The 9,953-nt window shown below is 39.7% G+C and overlaps 1 long non-coding RNA gene across 1 annotated transcript; it reads left to right on the top strand.

Moving 5' to 3' along the window:
• Window positions 1-744: 744 nt before the first annotated feature.
• Window positions 745-9,773, top strand: LOC144212981 (uncharacterized). Its single transcript, XR_013329853.1, has 3 exons — window positions 745-1,228; window positions 4,661-4,732; window positions 9,708-9,773. It is a non-coding gene; the product is annotated as an uncharacterized LOC144212981 (long non-coding RNA).
• The last annotated feature ends 180 nt before the right edge of the window (window positions 9,774-9,953 follow it).

The following is a 9,953-nucleotide window of genomic DNA, read 5'->3' as shown; positions in this document are numbered from 1 at the left end:
TGACAGGGTAACGACTAAACTAACATGTAAAAAATAGTAATGTGAGACAAGGAGCTTCTATACGAATTGGACATAAATCTCCACGGCAACCACACGACAAATAACATCAGGGAATTTAACAATGCCATTGGCTTGTCTGCTAGTGTCCTGATTAGATTAGGCAGCATGCTCACTCAAAATGTCACAAACCGGTTACACAGTCTTGGAATACCTCAATTTAATTCTCAGCCGGTAACCTTTAATTATACAAAACAAGCCGAGCTGAGATATTCATAATTTTGAATGATTAATATTAATTTGGACTTCAAATTAGGTAGCAGATATAAATAGGGAAGTATAAATATAAAAAAGCTTGAAATGGAAGTACACAAAATAAAAAAACAACTATACAGTTAAACATAGTAATAACTTGAAATGAAAAAGACTACACATTAATAATGCAATTAACAATTCTTCAAATAGATAGAAAACAATATATACAAACCTAAAGTGTAGATTCAAATTATTTTAAAAGTAAAAAAGATGTATCCACAAAAAATAAATCACTTTCTCCCTTGCCTAGATTTACAATGATAAATTTATCCATTTTGCAATATTTATGTTCCTTATCTGATTTGACTGATGTCATGACTAATATGGTTCATCACCACAAGGCGTCGCTGTCGTCGTTTCTATGACGTCACATTATTATACTACTGTACTTATAAAAACGCCGGCTGCCCCGTTTTACGTCCCACTTTGAATCCACTGTCATTTATTCAAGATCATAACTGCAGCCAAAAATTATGTATCATCGGGCTTGTCTAAGGTGTACTATCCACACTAATTGGCTATGACGTCAAGGCTAAACCCAGTTAGCATCACTAATGTAATTGCAACGGGGCGGTAGCATTGTGCTAACGTGTGCCAACCACAAGACATGGTGAAATGGTGATCCGGATTTGCACGTAGGGAAGCAGGCCGATGCAGCGACCGGGAAGGTGATCCTTCTCCTTGGGGTGGACACAGGTGCTCCTCCGCTCTCTCCCCGGCTTTCTCCGCCCCTCTCCAGCCTCTCATTTGCTCCTGCGAGCGGCCCGGATGTGGCGCACAGCAGGAGAGCTGCTCCCCGAGAGCCAACATGGCGCCGCAGGCTCACGCGTAACGTCGTCCGCCGCTCCGTCGTCCACCATCGCCCATACGGGAGGGATCCGGACAAAGCGACGGGACATGTGAGCTCATCCAGCAGGTGAGCCCTCGCCTCTTTTCATCCGTTTCATGCATTCATTTCAAACTGCAATAGTAACGATTACTGCGCGGCGATGATGGTGGATGGGAAAGGGGGCCGACGCGAACGCTCGTCGCGGGCGGCAAAGGGGATGCTTTCCTCGGCTTAGCTTGTCCGAGCAACCGGGGGATCGGCCGGGACTCGGACGGGGTCGTGGCGACGCCTTCGTGCGGGAAGCGAGCTGTCATTTGCAGGGCCGGAGCGTTGTGTTGTTGTCATGGCTCGGGGCTTCTTTCCACGCAACGGCCGCTGTCCTTGGTAGTGAATCTACTGGCAATACTCACTCCCCGTTTCTAGAGGAGAATGCATGTTTTTGCTGCATTTTTGCATGCATTTTCCTCCCATTGCAGCATCAAGCACCTGCACCCTTGTAGACATTTGAGCTTTTTTTTTTTGCTCATCCCTTTCCAATGCTGCTTACAGTGCCTGCAACGGTGCTACTGTATGACAAGCAGCAGTCATGGTACACACTTGAATGTGTGTTCATGTAGGGCAGGTAAATAAAGGCTGGCAGATGGCTGCTTTTCAAGTTCACTGTGGCTGAGGGATTAGAATAGTGAAGTGGAGGGGAAAATTAAAAGTGTTGCGCTTGCCGGGGTTCCCCGTCGCTCCCGCTCGCTAAGCTCATCATCGCCCCGGGTGTAAACGTCGCTTGCCCTAATGGAGGTAATGTGAGGTAAACACCTCGTTGGCAACACCTCGGGCCCCGATTCCGACGGTCACTTGTTGGGTTGTGGGGCATCGATGCGTGACCTTGTATCTTCTCAAAGGGTGGCGGAAAGCGGTTTTCAATGACGGGTCAAAACTAGGCATGACCCCATTACAACTGATTTTTGTGGATCTAACTCGGAAATGTAAACAAAGAAAAATAGTATGTGCAACTAAACTATGTTTTTGCAAATGAGTCTTGCAGCACAAATTATGTTGAAATATTTATCTTATAATTGAACTTTAAGAAAGAAATAGCCTAATATGGTAAGTTGAGCTCTATTTATTGTGGTTTCCATGACTTTTGCTATTTTTTATGTATGTATTTTTTTTGCAATATAGTTCAGGAATATTTTTATTTATAAAACAAATAATGTAATGGGCTCACTTTAACTCTATTGACTCTCGACTTTAATACTGTCTGTTTCACTAGTGTAAATTTAAATACTATGTAGTTATAGTACTGCACATGTATTGTTTTTTGCAATATACCTTAGTATTATTTTGTAGCCCTTAACTCTTTCTCTACCTTTGACAGTTCTAGACTTATTCATCTGTATGAACTGGCTTTGGATGATGATGCTTCACTTCCAATGATGGCGATAGGTACCCAATCCAATTGGACTGGGATGGTTGGCAGCGATGGAATGATCCCTCAAAAAGCCATGTTTGTTTTTATGTTCTCATGACAGGAAACAGCATCGGTTGAGTCAGACGTATTGATGGCGACTCGCACGCTACACCGGCTCGCCGCCCCCTCAATGACCATAAATTCAAGTGTGACATATGGCGCCATTTCATCAACGTAACATGATGCGCTCGTTAAACCTGGGATCGCAAACGGCTGCGAGCCCGCTGCTCGCTAATGAATGCTAATGCCTTGTTCACGGCCGTTAAAATACGACGTGCTTTTGTGTGCGCGATCATCTTTCCGTCCCAGGCTAGAATACCAACATAGTGAAAACATGAGCTATTTGTTCCTTTGCAAATCAGTACTAAACTCCATAGAGCGCTCGCCATAGCCTACTCTTACTTTGGAACATAAGAGTCTTAGGAGTCATAGGAGTCTTCGCTATCCTATTCTATGCACTGTAAAATTTGATTCCAATTTCTGGATGCGTAGCAATCATCTATTTTTGGTGTCCGTGGGTTGCTCACACTCAATTACATAAAATGGAGTCACACGGTGAATAATTTAACCAGGAGGAGAAAGTCGGAATTTCTCCTGCCGTTACATCACATAGTTCCAAATGCTGTTAGGCTAATGTCGTTAATGGACCCCAAACAAAATCGGTTATATTTTTTGCAATCGACCTTAATATCATCTCCTAATTCATTAAAATTAGTCTCTCGACCCTGTAATTATTAAGTAGATATTTTGTAAATCAAAAAATATTTGTAGCATTGTCAATTAATATTTTAGCCCCCAAAACCAAACTATCAATACCAAAATCTCAATTTTCATTCTTACGTCAAAATCTAAAATTCTCCACGTCTTAAAATACCAGTCATTTCTGAACATTCAGTCTCAAGCATCAGCCATTTTAAAAACCATCATTTTTTTTAAACTCCCTACCTCAAGACAATGCTGATGTCATAGCGATTTTCATAATTTCCCGCACACACCCAGAAAGACTTAAGCCCCATACTTCCATAGAATTAGAGAAACATAACCTAAATCCTCTTCCCATTTCTCTGCTCAATGAGTCTGTTCTACTTCTTCTGGCTGTGTGCACTTATGTGTGTAGTGTGTGAATGTGTGTGTTGTTGAGAAGGCCCACTGAAGCCTGAACATCCAGCTTTGCCTTGAGGGCCTCCCAACGTCGCATCTGCCTCGGCTTCCCGACTCGCCTGCCGCTTCAGGGTGAAGCCGTCGTGCCGTTTTTTTGGGAAGATACAATTGTACCAATTTTGTAGTGTTTCCTATGCAAAGATGTTTCTTAGTGTTGTCTTCATGCCATACTGTAATGTATAGTACTGTGTTTATATTTGTATATGCGATGTTGACAACTAGCTTTCCAGGGTTCAAATCCTTTTGTTTACCTCCGCATGCTTTCTCTTGACAGGTCGCCGCCTAATTCCACCTTAATCGGCATTTAAAGCGATCCCAGCTCGGAACAAGGAAGCCAATTGCTTCGGCGTCTGCTCCTTCAATTACTTTCTGTCGCTTTGTCACCATCAACAAACGACAGTTTTTATCACTTAGCAATGTCTTGATGAATTGAAATCATGACAACCAATACAAACTTGTTTTGGGCATGGCGACAATTGCTGGGCCCAAATTTGTCTGGTGATGAATATAAATATGTCTGAGTGGACTGAGCACGCCCAAAACAAACCTCACCAAGGAAGGGAACCAGTTCTACAAGGCAGAAAAATCATCTTAACAACAAATAGTGTTCGATTGCAGTCGCAACACGTGTTCCGCAACATAAAAACAGATTTCCGTTCAACAGGGTGATGTTAAACCAAGTTGTCTGGATGTTCCACTCGAATAAGCACAGCACGAGTGCAACGTTAGCCCTTTCTTTCTTCCTAAATTCAAATTTCCTTGCTACGCTCGCAGAGGGAATGGAAGTGGAGGAATCAGGCAGACGTTTTGCTCCGTGATTTGAGATCAGTCACGTGGAATTGCATCAATAAATCAGGATGTTCATTAGAATTTGCTGTGGTTTTTTTTTGCAGTTGCCGAGGTGTGCTTCAAAGGAGAGCAAAGTTTGGGCTTCTGGGGGCCTCCCTACAGTCGACATCCTTTCGGTGAGTAGATGCTTTAGCACATTTACAAACTCTGGTCTAATATTTGGCTACAAAAATATTCCACTTTTTGGATACTAGCAAAAAAAATATTTATTAGACCTATTAGAATACTGATGCACATTGAAAATAATAAAAAAAAACATTTTTTTGAGAAAAAACACTAAAAAAAACACTTAAAAAATTAAGATTTTTTAAAATAAAGGTTGCACAAATATTAATTTAACAAATTAATGTATATAATACCTCTATACAAAACTAGAAGATAAAATCCAATAAATCCCCAAATAATATGACATGGCAAAGTATAATTTTTGGCTCATCGTTAACCACCAAATATGAAGACCTTGGGATGTAGTTGATCTTTTGTGCTAGAGTGCAGCCAAAGAGCTGTCAGCCAGCCTAAATTTAGCTCCGAAGACCCAGCATCTCGTAGATAAGTGCATGCGTGCATGCGTGTATGTGTCACGACTCTTGGAGTATCTTAACGTACTCTGACAAAACCTCCGGCACTCCCATTTAAGACTCTTACACACACTGCATCGGGTCGGCGCGATGCCCACCGCGGGGTAGGACGACCACCACCACCACCACGACAACGGCGCAAGCTTGATCATATTTGCCACTGGTTGCCAAGCGACCAAATAGGAAGTAGCCTAGTGCCTTATCGGAAAGTAGGTCACAGAATTTGGGCATTTCTCATTTGCCTTTTTCCAAAAAAAGGTGCTTTTTTTGTAACGTCCGGATTCGATAAAATTTAAGGGTTGGCGGGATAGCCAAAAGATCATATCCCGATTTATTTAGACTTTAAAAAAAATTAAAAATTAGACAAATTGGAGCATTACTGACAAAATTTCTCATATAAAACATATTTAGGAAACATCTTCAGCATTTAATTTAAATAATGCCCATTTTAAAACAATGTGTGATTTAATTTAGCATAAAAAGTAATGACCAAAACATGACACTTTAGTAACATAAAAACCAAACACACCAAATTAAATGTAGAGCCACATACGGCTCACAAGTTGTACATAAACCATGACGTAGCCATCAAACACGGGCTGAATAGATGAAAGCGTTTATCCAATGACACAGCTGTGCCCTCTTTGATGCTCGGGCATGAAACAGCAGGAAATGAGCGCCGTTAAGGAATGGCGGTGCACACGCGGGCAAATAAGAAGGGGAGAGGAAAAAAAAATGCGGGCTGACGTGCATGGCATGCTAGCAGCGCCGTGTAACCAGCAGCTGCACGCACATCATGTCAAGCAGCCATCAGGTCGATGGCTAGCGTGGTATGGATGTGTGTGTGTGTGTATGTTTATCTCTCACTCGCACTATTAGCACACAGGGTCATTCCGTGTCAATTTGCACTGTGACACTTTTTCATTTGCACGATTTCCATCATATCGCTGCCTTATGATGTCCAACTTTGAGGCCCATAAGATGAAACAACTCCTACAAAGTTGCTTCCCATCTTTGACAAAGATTGTTCAATAGCCCCTGATTTTTCTCCCATTGGCAGAAAGTCATCACATCTTCGCCATTTCAGGAACTGCCACTGTAAGTAGCCTTTTTGGAGTTTTGCGTGGCGAGAGTGGGCTCACAACGCGGCGCTAATCCCGCCGTGTTATCTCGGGCGCATCGGTCCTGTGAAGTCATGTGAACTGGTATGAGTCTGCTATTCTGCTGGGAACCTCAAGCTGGCTGGCTGGCGGCTCACGCTGGATTTCACTTGTAAAACCGTAGACTGAACAGCCCATTTGTTAAATATTTCAAACAAAGTAAATACATGATAAAAACAAAACATTTTTTGGGCCATTTTTATGGCTTTTAAACCAAAGACGACTCAGCCAAGTGAGTTTTCTGCCCCCCACCCCCAGTGCGTCTGAAAGTAGTGTTTGATAAAGCTGAAGTCACGCTCAGTTCTTCCACACGTGATGAATAATGTACGACAGTTCACCATGCGTCCTAAAATAACTGAGGGAAATAAGTCACGAGAGGCTCACGCACCCCACGAACGCCACATTTTTCTCGGGCGAAATGTCACTGCGGAGCTGCTGTCAAACCAGCTGCTCTCTCCTTCGGGCCCGTCAAAGGCCGGCCCGACAGCCAGCGTAGGGCCACCTGAGCTTTTAAAAGTGCAGTCGCAATGGCCAAGGCCACTTGGCCTCTGAGTGGCCTTTCCCAGGCAATCGCTTCTTCCCCTTCCGTTCGTCTCATAAATATTTCCACCTGCTCTTGCGTGTTGCTAGCCTATGTGTACAAAAAAAACAAAACATTTTCATCCAAGTCACCCTCTTAATGTTGCTTGGAATGCTTCCACCAGTTCTACAATATGAGTGACTTTTTGATTGAATAGGATTTTTTTTCAGTATATGTTTGCCCAATCTACATCCATATTTTTTAGTCCTGAAAAAAAATAACAGCAAATATAATGAAATCTCATTCATTATTTTTTTTGGGACAACTTATCCTAACAAAGGGTCGATTGTAAATAATGTAAGTAGTAAATACGAAATACCTTTTTCTATTAAAGTCAAGAAATGCTTTATTTTATGTTACACATTCTGTTACTGTCATCAGAAACTAAAGATAAGTAAACTTAGACAGATATTTTTGCTTATTTATTTGATTGACTATGCCCAAAAAGTACAATAGTACTAAAAAATACATACAAAACTACTGGATTGGATCCAAATTTGTGACCAAATCCTACACTCCAAAAACAGTTTCATGGGATGCCAATACTATTCTAGAATCCTGACTATCTTTAAGAACCCTTGTTTAAAGCAGAACTGAATCCACTGGTCCCCTCAGGCTACAGGATTACTAACTTCTTCTGCTCAAGATGGCGCTAATGTAGGTCAACAGGTATAAGCTTCCATTTACAGTCTATGGATAAAGACAAGCAGAGTGGAAAAGGGGCTTGGGGATAAGACAGGGGGGCTAGGCTAGCTACATAGTGCTTTTCTCATCAATGCTTTATAGCTTTTTACCTATCTGCAAGCTGTTTGCTCCAGATAACATCCGCAAATTGCGCCTCGTTGGACACCGAACAAAAAAAAACCCCACAAAGAACGTCAATGGTCGCTAACGTCTGTTTGAAGGCGGTGGCGCTAGAAACCAAATGTACGTCAAGAGCCACAGTTGTAAACTCTTGTTGTCTTTATCTTCTCTTGCCTGGCCACAAGTGAATGGGCGGACGGTCACATGACCTTTTGCTCTTCCAAAACGAGGTCACTCCGCCGTTCTTCTTTCCGGGGATTAAGGGCAGACTGCGAAGGGGACGTGAGGGGAAAATCCTATGGGTGCGTCATCTGTCAAACTTGATTTTTTTTCCTTTCTGCCTAACCTTGGCTGGAGTGAGTCAGATTAAAAGTGTCAGTGCGACGTTAACCTATTTTTAAACTGTCGTTTGCCGCAACTCGACCCATGAAAAATGCTCCAAAAATATTATTTGATCAAAAACACTTGGTATTTAACAAAAAAAAATATTGTTCTATCAAGACAGTTTTTATAATCTTTCAATTCATGAAATAAATACTAGGTATACAGATTAAATAATATAAAATATAGCATAAATCTTGTGTAATGTTAAAATTGATAGTCATTTAATAAATTGCAGTAGCAAAAACATGTGTAAGTTAATCAAATTTTCAAATATGAAAAATGCTCCAAAAATATTATTTTATTAAAAACACTTGGTATTTAACAAAAAAAAATATTGTTCTATCAAGAGAGTATTTATAATCTTTCAATTCATGAAAAAAATACTAGGTATACAGATTAAATAATATAAAATATTGCATAAATCTTGTGTAATGTTAAAATTGATAGTCATTTAATAATCTGCAGTAGCAAAAACATGTGTAAGTTAATCAAATTTTCAAATTTTCTAATATGAAAAATGCTCCAAAAATATTATTTTATTAAAAACACTTGGTATTTAACAAAAAAAATATTGTTCTATCAAGAGAGTATTTATAATCTTTCAATTCATGAAAAAAATACTAGGTATACAGATTAAATAATATAAAATATTGCATAAATCTTGTGTAATGTTAAAATTGATAGTCATTTAATAAATTGCAGTAGCAAAAACGTGTAAGTTAATCAAATTTTCAAATTTTCTAATATGAAAAATGCTCCAAAAATATTATTTTATTAAAAACACTTGGTATTTAACAAAAAAAATATTGTTCTATCAAGAGAGTATTTATAATCTTTCAATTCATGAAAAAAATACTAGGTATACAGATAAAATAATATAAAATATTGCATAAATATTGTGTAATGTTAAAATTGATAGTCATTTAATAAATTGCAGTAGCAAAAACATGTGTAAATTAACCATGTTTTCTCATTTCTCGCATACAATTGTTCTCTTCCATCTTTTTTCAGTTTGACCATGAAGAATAGCATTTTCCCACCTAAAAACAGAGAAAGAGGGCTTCCCACTGCACTATCAATAATAGACGATTAACTCACAAGGGGGGGTTTAATGTAAGATAATGGTGAGAGAGGCAAAAGGCTTTAAAGAATCGCAGTGCTTTTAGCCCTGAAAACCACAAGTGGAAAGCGTGTTGTTTTTAAAAGGTAGTGAGCCAGTGACCTCCCTACCCGACTAACAAGGATAATCACTTACTTGGAATACTTCGTGTAGTCGTAAATGCCAAGTAAAATAGACAAAAACCCATTTTTTGCCATGTTGTTGTGATGCTATTTGTTTTTTTTTTACACTAAATGATAGAATTTTGTCATTGTTCAACAATAGATCCAAAATTAAAGAAATTGTACAGTCTAAAATTATTAATGTAAAGTTTTCCTCTGCAAATTTCAAAGATAAGTGAGATAGGAACATGTATCAATGGAAAACAATTGTGTTGTTTTTATCATGTGATGAGTTGTAATATTAAAGTGGAAAGTGGGTCATAGTGCCAATTACAACTGTCTTTTTTCTGCTTGTTTTTTTTAGATTATCTACAAAGAAAAGAACTACACGTGACCTAGTCAAGCCCTGAAGTCATAGTGGGACCTTTAAATGGGTAAAGTAAATCAAATAAATACTCAATTAGTCAGAGGAAAGAATGAAAGGCCTTGTATGTGTGTGTGTGGGTGTGGGTGGCCCACTTTTCCTTTTTCAAATGTAATTCCGTCATCCACGTGTCACTAACGTTCCTCAAAAAAAAAAAGTGGCTTATCTTGGAAAGAAGCTTCCGGA

Source organism: Stigmatopora nigra, chromosome 2 (genome assembly GCF_051989575.1).
Source record: "Stigmatopora nigra isolate UIUO_SnigA chromosome 2, RoL_Snig_1.1, whole genome shotgun sequence".
NCBI lineage: Eukaryota > Metazoa > Chordata > Actinopteri > Syngnathiformes > Syngnathidae > Stigmatopora > Stigmatopora nigra.
This window is presented reverse-complemented; position numbering and strand designations above follow the sequence as displayed.